At 35.1% G+C, this 26,802-nt stretch overlaps 1 long non-coding RNA gene across 2 annotated transcripts in view; it reads right to left on the bottom strand.

Annotated features, from left to right (window-relative positions):
• Positions 1-19,503, bottom strand: part of LOC150107600 (uncharacterized) — a 50,656-nt gene extending 31,153 nt beyond the window's left edge. For both annotated transcript variants that reach the window (XR_016548204.1, XR_016548205.1), the window contains exon 1: positions 19,292-19,503. This is a non-coding gene — a long non-coding RNA (uncharacterized LOC150107600). The remainder of the gene's footprint in view (positions 1-19,291) is intronic.
• Positions 19,504-26,802: the final 7,299 nt, after the last annotated feature.

The following is a 26,802-nucleotide window of genomic DNA, read 5'->3' as shown; positions in this document are numbered from 1 at the left end:
AACAGTTTTTTAATTTGACTTTCTTCAATGAATATAAATTTTATATTACACTTTGTATATTATACGAGGGTGGCCTGAAAAGTTCTCGGCCTTGACCATAGATGGCAACACTATCGATAAGAGTTTTTTTTTCTAACTTGGTACATCTGTCATAAGAATCCATGTGAAATTGCAAGTCATTCTATCAAGTAGTTTGTTTTATATAGCTGTCTGAAGCAAAAGTGTTATCTGTATCCCTTGAAATCGATAAAACTGAGTATCGTGCGGTTATAAAATTCTTTGTAAAAAAGTTTACGAGCACTCTTCTCGTTCGTTTTCGATAATTAAGAAATGGGCTGCCGAGTATAAACGTGGCAGTAGCAGCCTTGAAGATGATCCACGTGAAGGAAGTCCAAAAAGTGTAACAACACCAAAAATCATTGATCAAGTGCACGATATGGTATTGGATGACCGGCGAGCCAAATTTCGTGAAATTGCTTAGACTATATAGGTATTTCAAAAGAATGTAGGATATATTTTGCATGAAGAATTGCAAATGAAAAATCTTTGCGCAAGATGGGTGCCGCGCTTGCTCACAGCAGATCAAATACGCACTCCCATGAAAATCTCTGAACACTACTTGGAGCGTTTTAACAAGAATAAAATTGATTTTGTGCGTCGATTTATTACTATGGATTAGACTTGGATTTACCATTACACACCAGAATCCAAACAGCAGTCAAAGCAGTGGACAGAAGCTAGTTGTTCAGCACCAAAGAAGACAAAGTCGGTTCCATCATCAGGAAAGGTAATGGCATCGGTGTTTTTGGATGCTAAAGGAATTTTGTTTATTAATTATCTTGAAAAGGGTAAAACAATAACCGGGGAATATTATTCCGATCTTTTAACCAGACTAGACGAAAAAAATCATGAGAAAAGATTCGGTTTGCTGAAGAAAAAAATCATCTTTCATCAGGACAATGCACATGCCCACAAAGGTGTTTTGGCAATGGGAAAATTAAGGGGTCTGCACTAGGAATTGTTGGAACATCTACCCTATTCCCCAGATTTGGCTCGCTCTGACTTCTATCTCTTCCCAAAACTAAAGCTCTTCTTCGCTGGTCAGCGTTTTGATTCGAATCAAGAGGTGTTGCAGCTGTAGAGGGGTATTTTGCAGATCTTACGGAGAACCACTACAGGGATGGGATAATGGCGCTGGAATAAATGTATTAGTCTTAAGGGAGATTATGTTGAAAATAAAAATAATTTTGAAATTACAAATTCGTTTTTTCATTGTTAGGCCGAGAATTTTTCAGACCATCCTCGAAAAACATAAATCGAACTGAACTCGGGAAAATAAAATCCAAGTTAATGTGATCCTTGAGCTTGATGTCTGCTGCGAAGAGTGTTTAATTCAGGTACTGATTTAGTCAATTTCAATTTTAAATCCCCACGGTTTGTGATGTCTAGCTCTTTTTTTTTTTCAGGAACAAGTCATTTACAGCAGTGCTTCCCAAACTTCTGGATGTCAGGGCCACCTTTGCAAAAATTAAAATATTTCACGGCCCCCTCGAAAAAAAAATCGTAATAGAGAAATATATTATTATAATATTCATTGTATTTATATTCAATACAAAACATACACAGCGAATATTGCAAAAATCAAATGCATATATTACATTTTTTGCCTCTTACCGTTTGGTTCTGAAGACGATGCGGGCTGTTCTGGTAAAATATGAAATACTGTCCTTTTTTTTTTTTTTGAGTCTGTTTCTGCTTCTTCTGATTGTTCGCGGGATTTTTTTTTTTTTATCAACCACTTATCCATCTCAGGGTTAAATTTTTTAACGTAGAATAGATCAAATAATATCACCACTTACCGATACTGGCACACCACAGACTGATAACATGAAATTAGTGAATATTACCTGAATAAGGGAATCCCCAGACCAAGAACATTTTTCTCTTTTGTGACTTTTCTCCTTTTACGGTAATTAAGCCTAACGCGAAACAGACAGCAAAGGCAGGTTATTAAAACGTGCATATGATTGGTGCGGTATTAACAAAAGATCGCGCAACCGAAAGATAAAAGCATAGCTGGCAATTGAGTTGAAATGCTAACTCTCTTCAACCGAATTCCATATGTGAAACTGCCATAACATTCATTATATATATATATATATATATATATATATATATATATATATATATATATATATATATATATATATATATATATATATATATATATATATATATATATATATATTACACAGACTCCTCATACCGTATTCACTGGCATAATAAAAGTACTTGTTTTTATTGCCCCTGTAGTATAGTGTCTGTTAGGGAGGGCGTATTGTTTACCACTGCAAGCAGTTACTATCTCCCCACATGAACTTGTTTAAGCTTTTTTTCATGTGTGAAGTATATGCGAAACTTTTATTGGTAACAGAAAATTAGCTCGGATGACAGTGATAATATAAAACGAGTTTTGATATGTATATAAAGTCAATATCAACAGTCCCTGATTACGAACGCGTGATGAAAAGGACAGGAAGATTTGGAGCTTCCTGGAGAGCATTCGAAGTAAATACAATTAACCACTGCTTTGAAATGAAACATATGAATAAGATTTACTAATATTCATTAAGCGTCGAAATACGCAGAAAGCAAAGTTTGTGAACCAACACCAATGTGTGAATTTTTCCATTAAAATAAAAAAAATAACTAAAAAGAAATAATAAATAATAAAAGTTAAATACGTTTCTTTAAAAAAATCTACTGTCTTAAAACATTTTAAATTTGTTTTCATTATTTCACGAACCCCCTCAACAAAACCTACGCCCCCCCCCCCCCAAGGGGGACGCAGCCCACAGTTTGGGAAACGCTGATTTACAACACTAAAGCCACATTCAACTAAATATGACGAACGATGGGAAGGGCAACATTTTTGCAAAACTAGTTGAATTTAGGTATTTCGTTTCTGTCTCGTCACAAAACCATGCCATTGTCCCTTTTATGTTGAATAAAGTTATAACAGACTCATCATTTTGCATTTCTGAGAATTCTTCTTGATACTGTATTTATATTGACTGCTGTACTAGTGTTGTCAGTTGTTTTTTTGTTTCGGAAAGTAAGTGTTGCAACATCGACAGTTTATTGCTGACAATAATGATTTTTTTTTACTATATCAGTGATGAGGTGACGAATACAATATAATTTTCTAATTGTATTTTATAATTCTTAAAGTTCTTAAAAGAACTGGGCGATGGACTGAGTCCTTGACTCTTTATCCCGTCATCTGAATGAAGTAAATCTGTATGGATAGAGTGTTATTGAGCTAAAAAGCTCTAGTCATGGCTGGGTAACGGCAATAGCCGAGCCTCAGTTAAAACTTCATTGGCTATAGCATTGCCATTTGTCACCCTGTAAGTCCTAAAAAGGACTTTTCCGGGAATCAGGTGTTCATTCCCTTCCAATTCCGTATTTTATAATTGTATATGTTCTAGTAAATATATATATATTTATACAAAAAAATTATTGGAATATTTATTATATCATAAAACAAAAAACTTATTTTAGTAATTATAGCAAAATTTATACATAAAAATAAACAATTTAAAAGTTTACTATTTTTTGTATATTAAAAGTTTAATTATTTTCCATGTTACCAAATGAAATATTAAAAATCACTTTTAGTACCAAAACAAGATTTTAATTTACATAAGTAGATTAAAATATCGCGAATTTTATTTTGGTATTATTTGGCATAACACTGAATCCATTCATTGCAAATTGCATAAGAAAAACCCTCTAGCTTATGAAAAGATATTCTATTCTTCGCATGAGCGTTAAATCCCTTGTAAGATCTTAACAATACTCAAACTCGCTATCATCTTTCAGTTCAGGAATTTACATGATGACCTGATTAGCCTCTGAGCGCCATCTGTCTAGTAAATAGAGGAAGTAATGACAACGCGGCTATTACTAATAAATCAACTTTCCCAAAGGGAATTGTAACATTGAATCAAAAGGTATTGATTGTTGCTATATGAGGATGTGGCGTGTGGGTAAGGATAGGAGGACGGACTTACCGCTGTCTCTCCTGTGACTTTTGCTCTGTTACGGACTCCCCGATACGATCCTAGTCTAGTGAAAACCGACTGATAATGGTTTTCACCATTAACATCCTCGTGTAGCAGGTAATCTTGTAACATAGCCACCTCATGACCTGAGGCCAATCAATAAGCTAGTCGATCCAAGTAGTCGCAAAATAGAATGTTGTCTTTCAGGGAAGTCCCGGAAGCTGTTGACACCATGTGTATGGAGAAAGGGGGAGCTGTTCGGATAGAGATTAACGCATTTAATCGGATAGTTGCAAATCAATAAAGAGAGAGAGAGAGAGAGAGAGAACATTACTGTGCAAATCTTTTAGATTTGAGGCGTAGGGGGGGGGGATATTTGTAACTGAAATGATAAAAAAAAAATTCATCCAGAAGAACGCAATTTTTCTTGATAGAAAATCATTAATTTTAGCTTGGATGAAATGAAAAAAAAAAAAGTAAAACTTATAAAATCAAATAAATTAAAATATATTTATAAAACATTTATATTTATATAAAATCAAATAAATTAAAATATTTATAAAACATTTATATTTGTATATTTATAAAATCAAATAAATTAAAATATTCATTAAAAAATATATTTTAATTTATTTGATTTTATAAATATAAATGTTTTATACTTGATTTTATAAATTCATCAACCTCTTAGTCCCCTCCCAGGTTATTAACCAAGATAGCTTCACTTTTTTTGTATAATTTTTTTATATAAGAATATGAAAGGTGTTTTAATATCTTCTATAGCAAAAATTGAATTTTAAAGATTTTCAAACAAATTTTTGCAATTATTCTTCTTAATATATATTAATTATAAAGTATACTTTTCTTTTTCTTAATATTTAAACCTTAATCTTAAGCACTTAATCATATCCAAGTGTTATTTATATTAAACATTTGATGACTGAAACATCTTATCGGTGTAAGATGTGACTTTTCAAATTTTAATCGATTTGGCTTAAATCGATTTGGATTTACACTGCCCGGCAAAAATAGTAAAATTATTTGAAATCAAATATTGCGTTTAATTTCAGGTTTTTGATATTTTAATAAAACTTTTCATTTTTTGTCACTCTACCCAAAACTGATTATTACGAAAAAGTGAATATTATTATATCGTTATAAAAAAAAAGTAACAAAAGAAGTTTTTCATATGATGTGGAAAAATTACAGAAGCGCCATCTGTCGTCCAATGTATTTCATCTTTTCACAAAGTGTAGACAAAGCCCGTATTGCCTTTTCATTGATTTCTGATAGCTGAGTAAACGTTCGTATCACAACAATTGTCAAGTTATTGGCCAGGAAAAGCACACAGAAGTCAGTTAAAGAAGGAAGAAGCATGTTACTTTCTTTGTGTAAATATGCAGCAGGGAAAAAGTCCCGGTAGATTGGGGTGATCTATGTTCCATTTATTGCTGTAAATTTCGGATACAGGGATCGTTACATGAATGCCTCTACTTATCATCTCTTCCCTGGGGACGGAACTGTCGGAGGTGCCAAAGAAATGTCGCACTTTATTGAGTCTAATTTGTATGCTTCTAGTGAAAGGAATCGCTTGAACGCTGCCGTAGCAGCTTGGCGGAAACGATGCACATTCTAGTGAAACGTTCACCGGCTGACTCGACAAGCCAGCCTCTTCATTCGGCTTCTGCCAAGTCATAAAAATGCGAGCGTTCTTATGTCTGTCCCCATTTCCCCCCCCCCTCCCCCAACCTCCCAGTCTCCCTAGCGTATCAATCGCAGTTTATCGAAAGGAAAGGATAGGAATTTTAAAGAATGCGAGAGAAATACGTTGTGAGAGCCTGTTAAAGATTCATTTAGGCCTAAGAAGAAATGATTGACGATAGACACTGCACTGGCCACCAGCGATATTAAATTTTTAACTTGGGTATTCCGAGGACTTCTTTAAAAATATTTCTATTGGTATTCAAGGCTTAAATTGCACGTTATGGGCTGAATGGAGAAATAACTTTTAAGATGAAGAGTGAGTGGACGGGAATAATTACATTTATAATCGCTTCGCGTGGAAGACCTAAGTTCAGTGTCTCTATGCACCGACCCATTTTGTGCGTGTTAGCTCAGTGTTGTCAGATATTTGCCGAGATTTGAATTTTCCTGATCGATTAATTGAACTACTGGGAGATTATGGAAGAGCTATAAACACATACACAAATCCTAGTGGGTGAATGTTGGACTAAATGTTTGAAAAAGTAGAATAAATCAAACAAATATGGATTTCTTTTTTTTTTTAATTTAATCACACAAAGAACAACATCGATTCACAAAAACAGTGACTAAATTTCATTTACTAATGGTACTACTATTAATAATATAAACCGCCGTCCCACTCCAGGAGACTGTAGCCGATCTATACTGGCGAAGGAATAAATATCATTGATTTTTTAAATGTGCCTCCACTCACGAATGTTGTAAACAGATAATATATTATTACATTGAGTGGAAGAAGGATTTTATTCATATTTATATAATTTTAATTTCGATGTCTTTAGCTTTTGTTTACATGCTAGACGCATTGAACTCTTCCAAAGCCACTTCGGCCTCCAATACGTAGCTCGGTGGTCTTATACTGGACGATGAAATTCCCCTTTCAAGGAATCGCAAACGTAAATAACCACGTGGAGATTTGAATCCGGAGTCTGTTGATTGAAGAGTGGGCATGTTAGCCATTCGCTCAACTTAGCTGACAGTATGGCATACGAATAAATACAGCAACTTAATCAAATTATGGCCAACGAACATCTTACAGCATAATGGAAGTTCGATGGGGGTTTTAGTTTTAAGTTTTGTCGCTGTTCAGCGTCTCGCATGTTTATGTATTCGTACTGATGCAGAAGGCTGATGTTATTTATGTAAAATGAACTTTTATATCCCACAGAACTAAGCTACTAAATTCTGCTAAGCGAAGATCATCAAATTAAATGCTTAGTGGTGTCCTTTTACTAAAACGGCTTTCTTAAAAAAAAAAAAAAAAAAAAAAAAAGGTAGGGGTGAGGGGGGGGAAGACATGCATGTTTTCTTTCACAGCGGAAGGGCATAATTACCGAGTTCCATGCCACTTAATGTGACTTTTCAATGGCATGCAATTACCGTCTCTTTTTATCTTTTCTTTTTATGCAGAACGTTTGATATGTTTCTGTTCCTTTTTTCCATCTTAACCTCAATTGTTCGTCCTGTAAGGACAAAGCACGGAATACGACATCAGCAAGTTATTTCATGTAAAGGTAGGATGTTTGTACGAAGGTGTGGTACAAACACCAACGACGTCATAGTACTTAGATCGTTTGATGTTTTACGAGTACCTAAACTGTATTGGATATAAAAGAGTTTACTGTTGCATCAATGAAATCAGCCTCCTACGTAGCAGCACAAAGGCATACAACGCGGTTTGCCACAAAAAAAAAAATCATAATAAATTTATGTTTGTAGGATACTGCGTGATAATAAACTAATATCTTAGAGTTTCCGATGTAATTCTATATTAAGTTAGCTTCAATATGTAAACGTTGTTAGGATCGCTTTTCTTTTTTCTATAGGGACATAACAAAACATCTCTAAGAACAGACTGGTCTACTTATTCTACATTATTCAAAACAACATTAAATAGAATTGAACTGTCTCTTATTGTTGTAATAGACGAAAAACATATACCAGTATGGACGTCACTAAGTAACAACATTAATCCATTGTTGTGAGGAATATGGAAACAAAATATTTATTCAAAAGTACCGGATTAGTTGTGGCTGGCTTGTTCCGCCGAATGGTTAGCGTATTCGCTCTTCAGTCAAAAGGCTGTGGATTTTAATCCAGCCCTATCAGTGATAACGTGACTTTAATATGACAGTTTCCGATGTAATTTATTTATCGGCGGAAGGGAAATATATTGAATTTAAACAAAATTTATTGGGCATTACGTAGGATTGCAGCGACACAGATAATTGACTAATTAATTTTTATTAGAGGTTTGTCCATAACGAATGCCACTGGAGATTCTGTACTTTGATTGATACAACTTTTCAGTTTTATTCGTTGAATGAAATAAATTTTATACAAAAATTTATAGAAAATAAATAATGTCGCTTCTCTTTCACATTCTTTTTTTCTTCGTTATCTTCTTTACATACGTATTAAAAATTATCTGAAAGTGAATGATAATTAATTTTTTGCACTTTCTACGTTGTATAATCACATTGTCCCCCGACTTTACCTCAAGCACCTTAAAGAAATCTATTATACTATGTGTACGAAATAGTCCAATCTACAGGTAAGTGAAGAAAACAGAATCTCTTTTGATTGGTGTGCGGAAAATTGAAGATTTTGATCAATTTTATTAGCATAATCTACGACAATCATTTTAACTTAACTGTGCAAGAAATCTATTCAATTAATTTAATTTTGGCGATTTGGGTTTAAAATAATCTTAAGACGGCTATACAACAAGAGTTAATCTTCACTAGCGGGGAGTAGAATCTGTCCAGGCGGTCATTGCACTTTTGTCTATCTGAAAATTTAAGAAAAAAAAAAATCTAAAGTATATTAAACTGTTCAGAATAACAATAAAATACAGTCATTCAGGCCAGTGATTTTCAACTGCTTTGACCGTAAGCAACCTCGTTGAAAAGGTGGAGAAAGATCCATATTCCATTGAAATATCAGTTTCACATTCTTAGATCTACTGAAACTGCAAACATTGATTAATAAATGAGAAACTTTTGTTGCTCCGTCTCCTAAATGATATTGCATCGAAGTAAAAAAGTATGAATAAGTGTAAACTACGGAAATATTGAAAAAAAAAATATTAATTATTTGTCTGTCAATCTATGCATTATATCCAATCCTTATAACTTGTAGTCATGAGGCAATGAGCCCTAAAAATTGTTGCAACCACACCACCATTTTCAGTATTTACTTATCAAATACTTTGCATTTAGAGTAAAATATAATACTAAGAATTTATAATAAATAAATTTAATTACATATCAATTATTTTCTAGCATACTGAATTAAAGGTGCTTCGTAGTAGGAATTTGTTTACCTCCAGTTGTCTCATTTTTCCTTTCGAAAAACCTAAAAACTGCGTCGAACACATTTAGAAGAAGTAGTAGTATTGTTATAAAGTTTCGCAGAGAGCTAGAATTAGGTGATAGGCAGCTTTCATGCTGTTTTTACACCCTAGATTAAACTATTAACTAAAGCTTTTCAAATACCATACTAATTGCTAGTAACCAAGCAACACGCTGCTAACTCACTTTCTATCGAGAGTTGGAACTTCTTTGGGTGATGGACTGAGTCCTTGACTCTTCATTCCTTCATCTGAATTTTAGTTTGTGGTTGATGGGATTATTGTAGGTTAATTACTCGCTCTTTGTGAGTTTTTTATGCTGCATCAGCTTTCTCTTGCGATTAAAGATTTCGGTTTTTTGTGCTTGAAGCGATCTGAAGGCTTGTACTCTGCTGCGTGTCGAATTAGCTGATTTGAGTGATTATTTGTGATTGTGAAGAATTTTTCTGCAATGCCTATCATATAGGTCTTGATATCTAGAAGGTTGTCTATTGAGAGTTTGCTTTTTTTTTTTTTTTTGATTATATTTAGGTGAAAGATAAATTTTATAGTAAGATGTGTAAGATTACCGCCCTACTTATTGAATGCTAAAGTGATTTGTGAAAACTTCGGTGTTATTTTTAAAGTAGATTAACGGAATATATAAAATGATAAATTAAAAATACAAAATATTTATAAATAATAAAAATTTAAAAACGTAGTTCGCCAAAGTATGAAAACAAGAGGCCAACAAACTTCCATGAATGGAATCATTAAAAAAAAAAAAATTATATATATATATTGTTAATTACGTAATTAACAATCTATAATTAATTGTCTGTCTAGATGTAACTGTATTTGTGTTACTGAAGTCGAGAGTTTTTGCCTTGGATTGCTATAAAGAACGAAATAAACATCACGAGACCCCATGACGGAATCGTGTTATATACTGCTGCCCCTTTCGCAAAGGAAGCGTAGTAATAGTAGTTGAGATCCCGAAGTGTGTTCATGTTAGCGAAAACTTTGGCGTGGACTCCTTAGAATCGCCAACTCTAAACACCTTGACGTGCCAGCAAACATTAACGTAGATTTGCGTGTGCTCAGTACAGCCATGAGTCGCTACGGAAGCCAACAATTCTTGTTCCTCGGGGCTCTTTTTATGGGCCTGCACGGCACCGTGATAATTAGCGTCGGCGTGTTGAGATTAAACTTGTTCGCATTAAGGAACTTATTCCAGCAATTCGTGGTTTTAGTGTTTGATCGTGTGGCTGGCGCTAGCCACGATCTGGAACGTGCAGGTTTGGACAGTGATTGAACGCCTTGCGCTCTCTCATGTGTTCAGCTCACTACTCTGTCTTCATCCGGGTTTCGTAAGCCCTTTCTTTCTTTCTCTTAATTCTCGTTCATTCACTCAGCTTCATCCCTTCCTTTTACTCATTTTTCTTCTCATTTTTATCATTCATTTCTGTCTCTAATGTAAGGAACCTTTTCTGGGACTTATTGGGACAAGACTGAAAAACTTCCGGTACAAAAAAAAAAAAAAAAAAAAATATTGTTTCAAAGACTGGGATGGCGTGCTTTCCTCCTTCCATGACCCGGCCTTTTTTTCCTTTCGCAAAATAACAACGCACTCATCCGTCATGTCACATCCCAGCATGTTCATAATCCAATCACAAACAATAGTGAATTTTTGTTTATTCATCCCTTCATTCTTTGTTTTTCCCAATCTTGCTTTCTTCTCTTTCTCCTAATTAAGATAAAAATTATGCTATCGTGTATTTCTACATAATATTTGCTTTACAATATTTATTATATTACGTAACGAAATCATGCAATCTTCCTTTATTTTTAATCATAGTGTGTGTTTTCACGAAAAATTCTAAACATATAATACAATCATAAACGCGCAAGAAAAGTGAAATACAATCCAATATCGCAAAGAATGAAACGTAAAAATCTCATTACCGTGAGATTCCATGACGTATAGAATACGCATGCTTACTGGAACTTCAAGTAGAAGCTGTGCAAAAATTTTTCAATATTTTTCTGTATAGCTGCATGTGAAACTACGATTTGTGCAGAATTTTATTTCTGTTATTACTTTGTTCGTGTAACTGTTTCGTTACACAAATTATCTATGACGAGTCCAAAACGAATGAATGTTTTATATATTATTTTAAATAGAGTCTTATTTGTAAACCGTTGAATATCACTAAATACGTTATTGATAATTTGCGAGCTTTAGATTGTTTTTATTCTATAAACTTCTATATATATATATATATATATATATATGGAATTTTATTATATATTGTATATTATATCTATTGCCAAATAAAATAATATATAATATTCAATAAATATGTTTAATAAAATTTAAGATTTTACAAGATATATTCTTTACGTAATGAATACACTTATTTTTATTTCACGTAAATTAAATATTTAAAAACAGAAATTGAATACATTGCAAATTAATATATTAATATAAGAGTGGGAAGTAGACAATGAAGTTTTAACTGAGGCTCGGCTATTGCCGTTACTACAGCCATGACTAGAGCTTTTCAGCTCAATAACACCCCATCCACACAGATCATCTTCATTCAGATGACGGGATAAAGAGTCAAGGATTCAGTCCATCTCCTAGTTCTTATAAGAACATTGCAAATTATCCAACAACCTAAAGTCCTTTTCAGGATTTCCAGGATAACAAATGGCAATGCTGTAGCCAATGAAGTTTTAACTGAGGCTTGGCTATTGCCGTTACCCAGCCATGATTAGAGCTTTAGCTCAATAACACCCCATCCATACAGATTTTCTTCATTCAGATGACGGGATAAAGAGTCAAGGACTCAGTCCATCGACCAGTTCTTTTAAGAACTTAAGAACATTGCAAATTACGTCGAAAATCCTGGGAGAATAATTGATAGCAATGCTGTAGCCAATGAAGTTCTAACTGAGGCTCGGCTATTGCTGTTACCCTCTTGCCATGATTATAGCTTTAATAGCTCAATAACACTTTATCCCTACACTGTCCTCTACAGATAACGAGGAGGATGAAAAGCATTCTTGCTTCGCCCCTCTAAGCCAGTTCTTTTAAGGACTTAAGGACATTGTAAATTGTAAATGAATTTACATCTTTGTGCATAATAAGTGGTGAATCAGGAAATTTTAACTATACTCTATAAAATAAAACTCTTCAAGATATAAAATCTTCAAGATATTTAGGGAAAATGTGCTAAATTTATTTTTATTAAATTTTTAAACTTAATAATACGCAGAATAGAAAGTAAGGAATGGTATATCTATCTCTATCGTCCTGTTTAATTTACGTCGTCATAATCTACAAGTTTCATGTTTAACAACCAACTAGGGAAAAAAAGATATATTATTGTAGTATCTTTAGCTCTCCTTCTCCGTTTCTACCTTTTGAGACTTCTTGATTGAAGTATCCTTGGTTCGAGACTGTCAAAGATTATAAAGTGGCGGCTCCGATTGAGACTGGCTAACTCAGCCTGTGTCCGAAACGGGTGTGGCAGGAAACTGGATGATTTTTCACAGGACAAAGGACTCATCTCTCTCTTTCTTTCTTTCTTTCTTTCTTTCTTAATAAATAAATAAATAATTTTTTCTCTGGACATTCGCCACAAACTCTTTCCATATTTTTATCGCCATGCCTAACTGTATCTCTCCCCTATTCCACTGCACAAGTTGTAATGTAAAAGCCATCTAAAGCTAACAGCATCACGCAGAAATTGGTTATAGTGCAGAAAATTGGAATTAAATTACCTCTGTGGCCCAAACTGTATTACGATAGCAATTTAAGACGTCGGAGATTCAGACACGGAAAATTGTGTGTGTGTGTGTGTGTGTGTGTGTGTGTGTGTGTGTGTGTGTGTGTGTGTGTGTGTGTGTGTGTGTGTGTGTGTGTGTTATTCGTTCACTTTCCGAGTTCTGACGCATTCTACGTCCGTCTGTTGCCATTACCGGGAATGGCGTCCGAATGAGAAATTGTGCACGTGACGAGAGTTAATTGACAGTTTCCATTATCCAAAATTGTACGCGCAGGACGCACAGAACATGCACATTTTCTCTTCAGTTAAACAGAAAAATCTCTAGCGGTCGTTGCATGACCCGTTACCTAGAGTAATGACTGTCGCAGCTGAGTTGTGTGGTCGGAGAAGCAATGAACTCTGAAGCATGCAATCTCAGCGAATGTGAATACATTAATAAGGTAATGTTGGCTGATCAAGTGCCCCAGATGACATCTACATTAAAATGTTAGCGATACACACACACTACATCCAGTCCATTATCCGAATTGAAAACATCATTTTCCACACCTCTCTGCCAGAATAAAGTTACGTACACTCAATCAAACGGAGTACGATGGTTGGTTACAAATTCGACTCGCCAACTATCTCTTTGGATGAGCCTAACATGCGAGTATCCTAAAAGGTAAAGTGAAATTATTAACTTTAATCATTGTAAATATGACGAGTCATTACAAAAATCATTATAGGCATTTAGTGTTGTAAAAATAAGAATAATATACTCGATGCAATTTGCATGACGTGATTTGAGTATGAAATTGATGCATTTTCTACAACAACGTACTTGTGAGAAAAAAATTAATAATAAAAGTGGAGTTCGTGAGAGTAATTTTGTATTAATAATCATCGTTTGTTTTATATCAGTTAGTAATGTCAATTATTCAACTTGATGATTAACAATTTTATTATTTTTCAAACAATATAAACAGCACATAATTCGTTGGTATTACTAAAATCAATAAAGAGAGGCAATTGGAGATAGTATTCTAGTTAACGCTTATGAGAAATTTGAATACTTCTGGTAAAAAAAAAATCCATTCTAGAATCTTCATACATGCATATGAGAGCCCCGTAAGAGGATGATGCACGTCAAGTAATTCAAGTAAATCATTTTCGTTAAGTGCCAAACACATGTCATCTAGAGAAAAGTATCCTAACAAGTAAAAAGTTTGGTATCGCTTTCCCATAGTCAATAGAAGCATTACAGAGTGATCCAACTTTTAATACAGCTGTGAAGTGTTTTCCTCCATCATGGCAACAGTAGCATCTTCTTGGATATACTGTCAATAAACAATGTAATCAAATAGGAAGATTACAGAGATCTACGTGTCGCAACCCAAGTTTTATTAATGAAATAAAACAAATACGAACATGATCCTAGAGATTAACAAAAAAATAAGAATTTCGCATATACGGTTCTTGTATGGCGTGACGTTTTATGTCGTTTGGCATCATTTTGCTTGCTATTTCCATTAAAAATTGGTGCGAATGAAATTAAACTTGAATTAACTGGACATATTTGAGTCCTAATACAGAATTTAAACAAACATTTGCGCCGGATCAACGTATTACTCATCAGAGTTTTGGACACATATGGGTCTAGCACAAAGCACTAATAAGTTGTGACCATCATTCAGTCTGTTCCTTGACTTATGCTACTGGGTTGACAGCTTCCTGACTACACGCTCACTTCGTGTGATGGTGGATGGATCTTTGCATTGTAAATTTGAAACCAATGCTACGTTCCACATATATCAACGATGTACTTCATGTGAATACGAACCCAATACTCAGTTTTTCTGATGACAGCATACTTCATGTCGCCTTCTTAATAGTAAAACCTTACATTATACAAACCATCTCAATCTCGAGAACAACAACAACCACTACCATCTTAAATGCTGACCCTCCCCCAAACTATTCTTCACTGGGATTCTGATAACCTGGTCAATCTTAATGCTAGCAAAAGCGGTTATGCTTTATTTGTCCACAAAAAAAAAATTCTTATTCTTCATTTAGACAACACCGAAATCTCTTGTAGAAAAAATTAAATTTTCTGGCCTTACACTAACATCAAATCTCTCTCTTGCCATATGAATAATACAACTATTATCCCTCACCGTATCTAAAAAACAGGATTTGTCTTTCATTCAATGCTTTATAATATCTTAAACGCCTACTAACTTTATAAAAATCACAAATCTTGCAAATCATAGAAAAAAAACTAGATTTGGTACAGAAAACAGCATTACACCATCGATTAATGACCCATCGTTCACCAATTTATTCCATTGTGCTTCACGCCGACATTTAGTTTTTTCTCCATGCATCGTTTATAAATACTTCCATGGTAACTGTTCATCTGAAATAGAATCAATAATTCTCCAACAGTTCCAAATCTGAGGAAGCACCTACAGCAATATCCAACACCCAATTTGTTGTCACAGAATAAAGTCACAGAACAAATTAAATGTATCTTTCTCCTTCTTCTTCTTCATCCCTTCTACTACTCCCTGAAACATCCTATAACATCTTCTCTTATGTGTTCCCAAGGAATGCAACACAGAGGTCTTCAAATTTCTTCTTTATCCTGAACTCTCCTACCACCTATGGAAGTAACACACAAGAGATTGATCATCGAACCTCTCATGTATGTGATTAGAATAACAATAAAAACGACTGAACGTTCACAAACCCACCGAATATATACTTATATGAATACAAAAATGTAAATGAAACAGAATAATAATTTAAAAATGATAAATCCTTTTCTACGTGTTAACTACTTAATCCTCATAGGTAAATGCAGCATAGATAGCTAAATAAGCCACAAAGGCCTGCGGCCAACAAGTAAGTTTATATACGGCATTCTTGAATAACACTTATTCAATTAACCTATTCATTTGTGAGTCATGAGTACTGGAATATTTCCAGCTCTGGTCAGCCTCCCAATTTCTAATTTAATTTTTTTATCCTCTTAAACAGGATAAAAAATCCTAGGGAAGTTTGCTTCATGCATAGTTGCAACATGGTTCCTGGTCGGGTGTCTAAATAGGAAGACGGGCAATAAATTCAAAAGGGAAGATATGGAAACAATTTTAATAATAGATCCCAACAACTAGCTTATGAAAACAATTCAAAATTCTAACAGCAATCCACGTACAATATGCAAATAATTAAGGATGACATCTGGCTACATTGATTACTGAGCTGTGGCTAATGCGTTCAAAATTTTCTCCGTTATATTGCCCGGTAAACTATAATTGGGGAACTCCGTGAACTTCAATTGCATCACATAAGTTACTTAAGGATGGAAATATGCATTAAATGTACGAATGACAAATGGCAGACGGAAGATCACTTTGACCGTAATACATATTTATGAAGACAGAATTGCACTTAGCGTGTCCATTAAGTTTGATCATCTGGATTCCATTTTAAATATTGGCTTCGTGTGATGCATCACAAAAATTCTTGAGTGGAACAAAAAATGGCCAATTCTTGATATATGTACATGTTTGATGTCTATATATTCAGTTTATTTATTTACTTTAATGTTTTCTTGATTTAAGATTTATTCTGTTTTAATAATTATATTGCTTAATTTATATCACGGAAAAAAACTGTTGTGTGTTGATATGCAAGTGAACTATGTATACGTTAAAATTATTATCATTTTGTGAATGTTTTGAAATAACAGTTTTCTTACAATTTATATTACATTTTTATGTGTTTACATGGTTATGTAATCTACAAAGTACGTATATTTAGATGATGCTAATTCATATTTGGTAATAATTATTTGCTATGCAATAAATTAGAATTGCAAATCAGTCAACACATTTTCTTTGATTATTCTATTTTTTTTTATTCGGAGGTGTAAAATACACACACACACACACACACACCACACCACACCACACCACACCACACCACAATAGGTTCAAAAACCTATAGTGCATCACTGCATGAGTGGGAAAGGGATTAGGAAAAAGGAAGGAACTTTATTAATATATTTCTTGTAGCTGGATGGCGCAGACGTTAAGAAAATGATACGATGGAGCTGTTCCCAAGGATAGAGGTAGATGGAATGAAAGAGAAAGGGGCGGAACGTTGGTTCGATAAGTTTGAACTGAATTAGCTACACAGATGTTTCCTAGCAGCAGCTAATTTTTTAATATGCATAGGAGAAAGTGAAGGTGGGTAGCGTAGGTAGGTAGGTATGTAGATCATGAACATTGGTAAAAAATTGCAATAGATCATTAAGCTCTTATACGAACTTCCAAGTATGCTTGGATTTCGTAACCATAATTCTAGTATAAGGTGGTCATCTCTGTGCTTCTAATACTTTGTATGTAATGTAAGTTGCTTGTGTGTGTGTGTGTGTGTGTGTGTGTGTGTGTGTGTGTGTGTGTGTGTGTGTGTGTGTGTGTGTGTGTGTGTGTGTGTGTGTGTGTGTGTGTGTGTGTGTGTGTGTGTGTGTGTGTGTGTGGTGTCTCCTGGCTGATTTGCCTGATTGTGGGATGAATAAAACCGAGTTTTCGGGAGAGAAAAAAAAAATTCCTGTCCTCGTATGCGACCGACTAACTCACCTTCAGTTGAAAAGCCATAATGAAGGATCTGAAAGTCTTACACCGGAATCATCAGTCATCGATTAGCCGAAATTCTTGATGCAATCCTCTTTCGTGGGCTGTGAAAGTCTCTGAGTAGCAATGATGGTGGTGGTGGTGGTGACAAGGTGAGAAGTAGTGCTTGAACGAATGTTACACCAAGTCTGTAGGAGACTATACTTGTGATGCTTTTGTGTCAGGAAACGCTATATGAATAAATCATCCTATGAAACAAAAAAAACGGATCTTGTTCAGGAAAGTTAAAAGTATTATCAATAATAACGGTAGATAGGAAGATGAGTATTATCAAATGCATTGATATGGATTAATCGATCTACTTAATGGCCAACTTTGCGAGACCATCTCGTTCTACTAGTAACAATGTCCACACCACCACCATTCCACTTCTCTCAACGCACAGTGCATTTTAAAACAGATACATTTCTAAGAGCTAATTTCTGCCCCTTTCAGATTGTAGCTCGTATATCAAAAGCAATGGTAGGGCTTTTACAAAGAATTTGTTCTGTCTTAGCAAGTCATTGGAATGATCTCGACAACTGATTTATTCTTTCTCTTATCCAGTGGCTTGACCTCTCTTCTCCGTTGATAGGTGCTGTCGGCAATTGAATAGAAATGTTTTTCCACTTGATTAGTTCTATTGTAATTCGCAGATAAGAACAACCGAAGTGAAGATTCGTTAACTAAAAGTATTCGACCATTATAAACTAAAACAAAAATTAATCACTCGTGTCTAGACTCAATTACTCTCACACACATACACACACTCGTACCTTTAATTAGCAACAGAAGGTAATGAAACAGGACGAGGTGCAAACGAAGTTTATGCAATTTAAAAAAAAATCCAACAAAATATTTGAATTCTCTATTTTAATTGAGAATTCCTGATTGGATGGTATTGAAGTAGAAGGTCGATTTTTAAAGCGGTGTTCTTCATTGTTTCACTGAGTTTTTCGTTCCTTTTGAAAGGAGAAATAGTTAAGTAAATTAATCAAAAGAACACCTTCTTCACCATCTATTTTCTATGGAGAAAATCTTGGCTAATTAATATCGCAACTTCACACAAACACACACGCACGTGGTTAATAAACAGCACTAAGACAAATTGATCAGCTGACATCTCATTAGCTAAAAATTCTGCTAATTTCATATGAAAATGAAAACTCTCTCTGCGTATACACAGCGAGAGAAAAGTGAACATTCACGTGATCAACTGTATACCTGAAATGATTAATCGATTCTTCTGATTAAATATGCTCACGTAATTGTAAATAAATACCAGAACTAATTGTTAATACCGAAACCATTTTTTGACTAGTGCACCTTTTAAAACATTCAATAAGTATGGAGCAGGAAATTGTCACCGAAGTTGAAACACCCTTGTATTCTATGAATTTCTATAGAAAAACTTATTTGATCTATCTCACATTTCATTTATTCATTCTCAGCGAATAGTCAAGAGAGAGAGAGAGAGAGAGAGAGAGCGAGAGAGACATAAATCAAAATATGCAGATAATCCAAGGTAGTATGTACGAACATATTCACAAATTTAATTTTATCATACTATTAAATGTAAATAAACCTTGCAAGGAGAGTCGTTTCCTTGCAAATGAATCATAATTTAAACAATTTTCGTTTATTTATACTTTTACATGGATGGTCGCCTACCTTTTCCTTCTCGATGTCCCTTTAGCCATCGGAAAATTTAGTCATTACCCCAACCACAAAATTTCATTACGTCATCATTTCCCCAATTGAATTCCCAGCATTCCTGCGAATGTAATTTACAATGTTGTTGCAGATCTAAGAAATTGGCTGGGAGCAGTTTGACACCTAAAACTCACCACGGAATATATTTACTGTGTTAATGTAAAGTAAGATGCAACTTCTTTAATACCAAGCCTAAACTTTTTTTTCTGAAGATTAAACACGTGGTACTTCATCAATACAAATATCACTGAAATGTTTTCTTCCTAACACACGCGTTTAGAACGAACTTGAAATTAAAAAAAAAAAAAAAAAACTGTGATTGTTTACTGCCAAACGTTTTGTAAATAAATAGTAATCGGTATAAATAAATAAATATGATGGGTTTTAATTTATCGAATGGAAAATTTTTTTTTTTAATGTTATATTTACTTTTGGAAGTTATCTGCCAATTTTTACAAATAATTAGTCGTAATTTCTCCTTGGAAAAAATGAAGAAGAAAAACGAAGAGTAAATGAAAATCGAGGATGAAGAGGTTTAAAACCTTTTATAGAATTAACTAACAGATTCTAGAATGATGAATACTTTTTACATCTCAACGTGTACAAGAGTAATTCTATTCTAAATAATCGGTATTCATATTTTTCATTTCATTTCGTATGGTAATTCAACGGGCATGAGCCCCTTTTACGGGGAGGTACGGCACCACTTCAATCCCCCTATTTTTATCCGGGCTCGGGACTGACATTCCTGACTATATCCGTGTGTGTTCACTTGCCCGGTTTGCCCTCTTGGGGATGAAAAACCCCAGATATACTGGGAGAAAAACCCTGCTTTCCACGCCCAAGACCAGCTAACTTGGCTATGACTGAGGAAGATCCTTCAGCTCCTCACGTCGTCGACGAGAATTGAACCTAGGACATTCCTTCCCCAGGCGGCGAAGCGCATAGCCACTAGGCTAACCGCGCGGACGGTATTCGTATTAGATATGCATTAATACCTGTATGTGTGTGTGTTCGTGGTCAGATGTTCTTTTTATGTTTTATTCGATTTTATATTTGTGTTAAGTCTATTAACATGTACTAATAATAACATATTACATTCTTGCTAATTATATTAATATTTGTCCAATTATGTTTAATATGTTAACAATATCATAATGATCTGTTTTTAAAATTTATATTTTATTAATTGTGCTAACAGTGTTCATATTATGATTTATCAACACTGTACTAATATAGTGATTTTAATATTGTGTGTAATTAGCACATTTTTTAATATTTGCGATATGTGTTAGTTCCCTCTGATGTTTCGAGAATTAAATATTTCATAAAGTTACCGATCAAATAAACGGCTGAGGAATGTCATTGAGTATGTCAAAATGAACCCACGTACAACTGCAACCTGATTGTTTTTTTATTCTGTCTCTCAAACTGGACAACCTAACAAAACGAATGTATTCATGGACGTTTACTCTGGTTTCATGTCAAGTACTAAATAAAAATAAACTTTTTCGGAATTGAGGGCCTAAGATTTAGTTTCTTGTAAAAAATATCATCTAATATTCAAAACAATTTTGATGATCGATGAAATGAATAAATAATAAAGCGAATGAATAGAGCAATCTCTACGAATCGTTTAAATTTCTTCTTTTAGTGACGCCATCTGGTGGTGAACTTTAAGTAATATTATGATAAAACAGCCGTATGTTTTTAACTAGTAAAATAAAAGTTGGATGGGAGTATTTTGTTGAATACTGTGTTGCTCAAATAAATTATATTTTATTAATGACATAAAATAAGTAGGATCTATCAATGGACGAATCTAGTAGCTTATACAATATTACAATACTATTAATTTATACTTAATTTAATTTCATCTTTTCTGAATTTCAATTGATAACACACACAATGATCGATCGATGATACGTACAGTTTACTTTCTTAAAATCCGAAATAAATTTTTAAAATGTTAATACTTTTATTAATTATAGATGACATATTAAATTTTAGTTAAATAACTATAATTTATGCTAAAAATTTAAATTAAATTAAATGTTTTTGGAATTTTTCTAAAAACACCTAAAAATATATATTATAGTTTAATTATTTTCAATAAGCAACAATTTAATTTTTTCCTGAACGGTGATTGATTCATTCAATCCAATACCCTTGGAGGGTAATGGATGGCAATGCTGTAGCCAGTGAAGTTCTAACTGAGGCTCGCCTATCGGCTATTGCTTGTTACCCTCCTACCATGATCAGAGCTTTATTTGCTCAATACCACCTTATCCCTACACTGTCCTCTACAGATAACGGGGAATATGAAAATCATTCTTGCTTCGCCCCTTTAAGCCAGTCCTTATAAGGACTATAAGAATTTTTTCCTGAATTACTAAAGCACGTCGGAAAAAAGTGCTGATATTCTACTCGTGAATGTTATTATTACGTGACACTTCCATGTAGTATTATATGGTAATATATATAAAAAAGTAATTATTTTTTAACTTAATTCGTTTAAAAATTATCAAAGATTGTGCAAGTTTGCCAGTCTCAAACAGTTCTTTCTAAATGCAACGCTGGAAAAAATTTCTTTGCGTTCCTGCAAAAGTATATAAATCTAATGAACATCCACTTTCATATTCTTTCGTCTGTTATACTTCGGTCGGGATAATGCAAATACAGTAAGACCCCGTTTAACGCTACCCCAATTAACGTTGAAACCTGAAAAGCGCTAAATATTCTGTGATTCGATATAACGTGGTTCCATTCGAAGCCTAAAAAAAAAGCGCTAAATTTACGCCGATTCAATTTATCGTTGTACTTCCCTTGATTCGTATATAATACGATTATTCTCGAACCCGAACCAATCAGCGAAAGGTGACGATTCGTCATAGCGTTGTAATTTCCCTAAACCTACGTTTGTCCCGTGCATTTGTTTTCCCCGAGCATCGTGTAGTTGTTCATTGGCAGTGAAACAGTGTCCACGCTTTCAATACGATTTGGAGTGCTGCGTAAAACGTTATTTATGCGTTGTAATCATCGATATTATTGACCAAAGAAATCAACAAAAATTCGATTTGTTCATTAAAAATTAATCATTACTATCATTTTTTAAATTATTCAAAACGAGTGGGTGTTAAGATGATAAAACAAAATTGATACGAAAAAGCATTTCATTCGACATTAAAATGCGGGTGCCTGAGGCGATTAGAAAAAAGTGAACGTCAAGTTGAATTTGGAACCGTTTTAAATTTGTCTACTTCTACTATGCGAACGATTTTAGAAAGACAAGAACAAAATTAAGTGTTCAGCAATCATAACCACAACGTCTTCTGCAACAAAGGTAACTCGATCCAGAAGCGATGTTTTAAAGGAGATGGAGAAACGTCTTTCTATTTGGATTGATGATGAAACCGGACGCAACATGCCATTAAGTCAGGCAATAATCATGGAAATGGCCAGAAGTATTTTTAATCGTATTCAAAAACAAAGAGAGAATAGGAGCGAAAATTTTGCAGCTAGCAGAGGTTGGTTCGATAGATTTAAAAAAAGAAGCAACATTCGCAATCACCAAAGAACCTGCTACAGATTTCCTCAGTAAACCTTTGCTGACGATAACCGAAATCGTTGATCAATTTGTAGAAATGTATGAGAGAAAAAGAAAACGACAAATGACACTAGACGACTTCATCACTAAAAAATCAAAATTTCAGAAGAGTCGGAACCTTCGACAGCACAAAAATAAATTTTGTATTTCTGTGTAGGTATGTATATGTGTTATGTACATTTTGCAAGTTAATATAAAAATAACTTAAAATTAAAGTAAAACTTGTTTATTCTTGTTCGCGTGTTCCCCTGTCCCTTTTTACTATGTTTAGATGACCCCGTTTAACGCTGTTTCGTTTAGCGCTTTGTTTTCTAGGAACGCATTCTGAGCGTTAAATCGGGGTATTACTGTAAATATAATTTGAATAGAACGTAATCAAAAACAGATAAATTTTGCGTAATGGATCTATATCAATACTACACTGCTTGGAAAAAAGTCAATGTACACAACAGTGTGAGAAACAAACAGCCATGGCACCCAGCTTAATAAGATGTAGGACTTCCATTCGCTGTGATGACTGCAGCAATGCTACAGGGCATACTTTCCACAAACGTGGATAGAGAGTAATGGGAATTTTGGACCATTCTTCCTGTAAGTATGAATTGAGGTGCTGGACTGTTGTGGAGCAGGCGTCACTTGACCTCACCCGACGCTTCAGTTCATCCCACAGATGTTCAATAGGGTTAACATTAGGGAGATCTGAGGAGACCAGCCAAGTGTAGTGGCGTTCATATCCACAAAGCACACAGTTGCAGCAGCCTTATGAAAATTTCTCTTTCAGAAAGACAATGCATTGTCTTTCTGAAAGAGAAATGGCTAGTTCCGTAGAAACGCCACAAAGTATGAAACATTGCATTGTCCAGAATGTTCAGATACCTCTCCGAGTCCAATGTCCGTAGGACCACAAACAGCGTCCGAGGCTAAACCAGGACTATACCATGACACCGCCACCTCCGAATTTCATAGTTGGGGTTACGCACTCTGGTAAGAGACGTTCACAAGGCATCTGCTCGGTAGAGGGTGGGGGGGGGGGTCGCGTGATTCGTCGCTTCATAACACAGCTTCCACGCTCTCTGCACCACTGAAGAAGAAGACGGCTGCATGTGCGTTCGGAAAATGAGGTCCTACCATGGAAACCCATGTTGTGAGCCTCGGTTCTTAATTTTGTTTGTGCATATTCGTGTTCAGTCGATGTCGGGGGGAACGTCGCATTCAACGTGTCTGCCGACGAATGCCGCTTTTTACATATTATCAGTGGGAAGTCAACTGAGGTTGTCCTCAGTTGACTTCCTGCGCTTCCATCTCAGTATGGTATCAATGAATGTTGAACGGGAATGCCCAGTTTGTCAATAATTTACTAAACAGATGGGTCTCTAACGTGGTAACTTATCACACACCTCTTCCAAACTCCGTGAGTTCCCTTATCCCAGCCATCTCACCCAGACACAGTTGCAATGACTTGGAAGCATCATATTCCTCCAATTTATACCGGCTACAAACACGTGACTCGTTGCATGACACAATGCACCATACCGTTTGGGGTGTCCGTTGACTTCTTTCCAAGCAGTATATATTTATAATCATATCATATCCTTAATAAGAGGTATCACATTTTCCATCGCAGGTATCAGGCAACTACTCCGTTTTCCCCAACATCTCCTTTCCTGGACAGTGCCAGCAGGTACAGAAGTAGAGCATATTGAATGTTCGACAGCAGCCTGAGCAGGATATTAATTACTTAATAAGCTCAAGAAATTACATCAGTAGGATCATAAGTAACAGGCCCACATTACAACTAATCATCAAGTGGTGGTCACTCCTCACGACTAAGCTTAAGATATTCACACAGAAGTACAACCATCAGCTAAATGTCAGCAGCCAGCACATCATCCCGATCCAGAGGAATATTAATAATTGGATACTACAGTGAAGTATTATTTGGAAGACAAGCTACAGGTACGCTAATAAGATCTCGCCGTAAGCATATAAACTTCCCAGATGCACTCTCCAAATATTTTTGCTCATTTGGAGAAACGTTAACAGACATCTACTAACCTTTGTGGCTTACGATCTGACAAAGGAAGCGTCATAGAGACCCCTGAAGAAATCCTCTTACACACACACACACACACACACACACACACACACACACACACACACACACACACACACACACACACTGAATGAGTACCAAACCATGCAAAACAGATACACCTCTGTAGCTACAAGTAAAGTACTTACAAGAGTGAAACTGTTCTCAGTCCAAGCGCAACACAAAACACAGCTAACTTACCAATCACGCTACATGACAAAAGCCTGCACCTTTTTGTCAACAAAGTCTCGGCCTTACCGATGAATTTTACCAGACTTTCTTGGAGTAACTCGCACCCTTTCTGTACATTGAAGTATGCACTATGGGCTTCTCAAGAGGAACGATAACATCAGTCTCATCTCGAAAAAAGGCGTATCACCAAACTGGAAAATTAGAAGCCCGTTTCCGTCATCAATACTGACTGTAAAATAATATCTAAAGCCATTGCTAACATTATTAAACCTACATAAGAGAAGATAATAGACAAACACAGAGTTATGCCATTCCAAACAGATCGATCCGAGACAACATGGACATCATTAGATATCTGATAAGTCTTGCCACCCTAAACAACGAGAACATGGGCCTTATAATCTTGGACCAAGAAAAGGCCTTTGATTGTTGAGCGCCTACCTGTTCACCATCAATCAATCAATATGCTATATTCCAATGCCCACTTCTTCCTACAAATAAACAACAGACTCACCATGCCATAATAAAATAAGGGAATGAAACAAGGCTGACAATATCTGGCCTACTTTACACAAGTGTCATAGACTGAGAGTTTCGTGTGCAGATGAAACACTCTAGTCAGTGAAGGTGGCCTTAGGCCCCTTCTTACCAAGCACCGACATTCACAGCATATATTGACGACGTAACCATTGTAGTTCGTGAGGAGGAAAATATTTCACACATACAAACCGCATATCAGTTGGATTAAGCAGCTTTAGGAGCCAAATTAAATTCATACAAAACAACAGGATTGGGATGCGGAAATTGAAAAGTCAGAACGGACTCGTCTATGCCCCGCAACATGTCTTGGAATCTACTTCAGAAACACAAAGTACTATGTCAAAATAGACTAGGACACACTAATCCAACGCATCAAACAAATACTAGAAAAAACGGGCTAAAGTAAGAGCCCCTACATCTATAAGAGGGAGGGGTATAAATCATTGATCAAATGGTAGCAAGTATCCTTAGGAATGCGATGAAGATTCTAGCTCCTTCTGAACAGTTCATCAAGAAAATACAAACTGAAATCTACCAATTTATACGAAACCAAACCGACTGGCTCTCTATTACACCAAGCTACGACTTCCTCTTTATAGGGAGGTAAGGCTTTTCAACGTCATAAATAGCCACATAAACAGACCACGAAATACATCTCCTCTTCTCTTCTGCCACCAGAGGTCTCTCCCTCTCCACTGTTCTAAGTATTACAACAGCGCGATACATCTGCCCACCTTTTACAGAGATCTGCTTCAAAGATAGAAGTCTACCACACACACACACACACAGCGAAAACAGCCTCACTGACCGAAATAATGAAGAAGCATCTCTTCCACAATAATATAAGAAATCCTAATACATACAGCTTTTCTTCCCTGCATGGAGTTGGAGTAGTGTGAGAATCATAGCCGACATTTATCCTCAACCTCACAGGGAGATGTCCCCCAATCCCTAGAAACTGAAATGTGGACATCAAGCTGAACAGATGGACACCATGAAATTGCGTTTACAGAACCATGTGAGAAATCTCAACTGAAG

This window comes from Typopeltis vanoorti, chromosome 4 (genome assembly GCF_054136105.1).
Source record: "Typopeltis vanoorti isolate ZY-2024b chromosome 4, IOZ_Tvanoo_1.0, whole genome shotgun sequence".
In the NCBI taxonomy this organism is placed as follows: Eukaryota; Metazoa; Arthropoda; class Arachnida; order Uropygi; family Thelyphonidae; genus Typopeltis; species Typopeltis vanoorti.
This window is presented reverse-complemented; position numbering and strand designations above follow the sequence as displayed.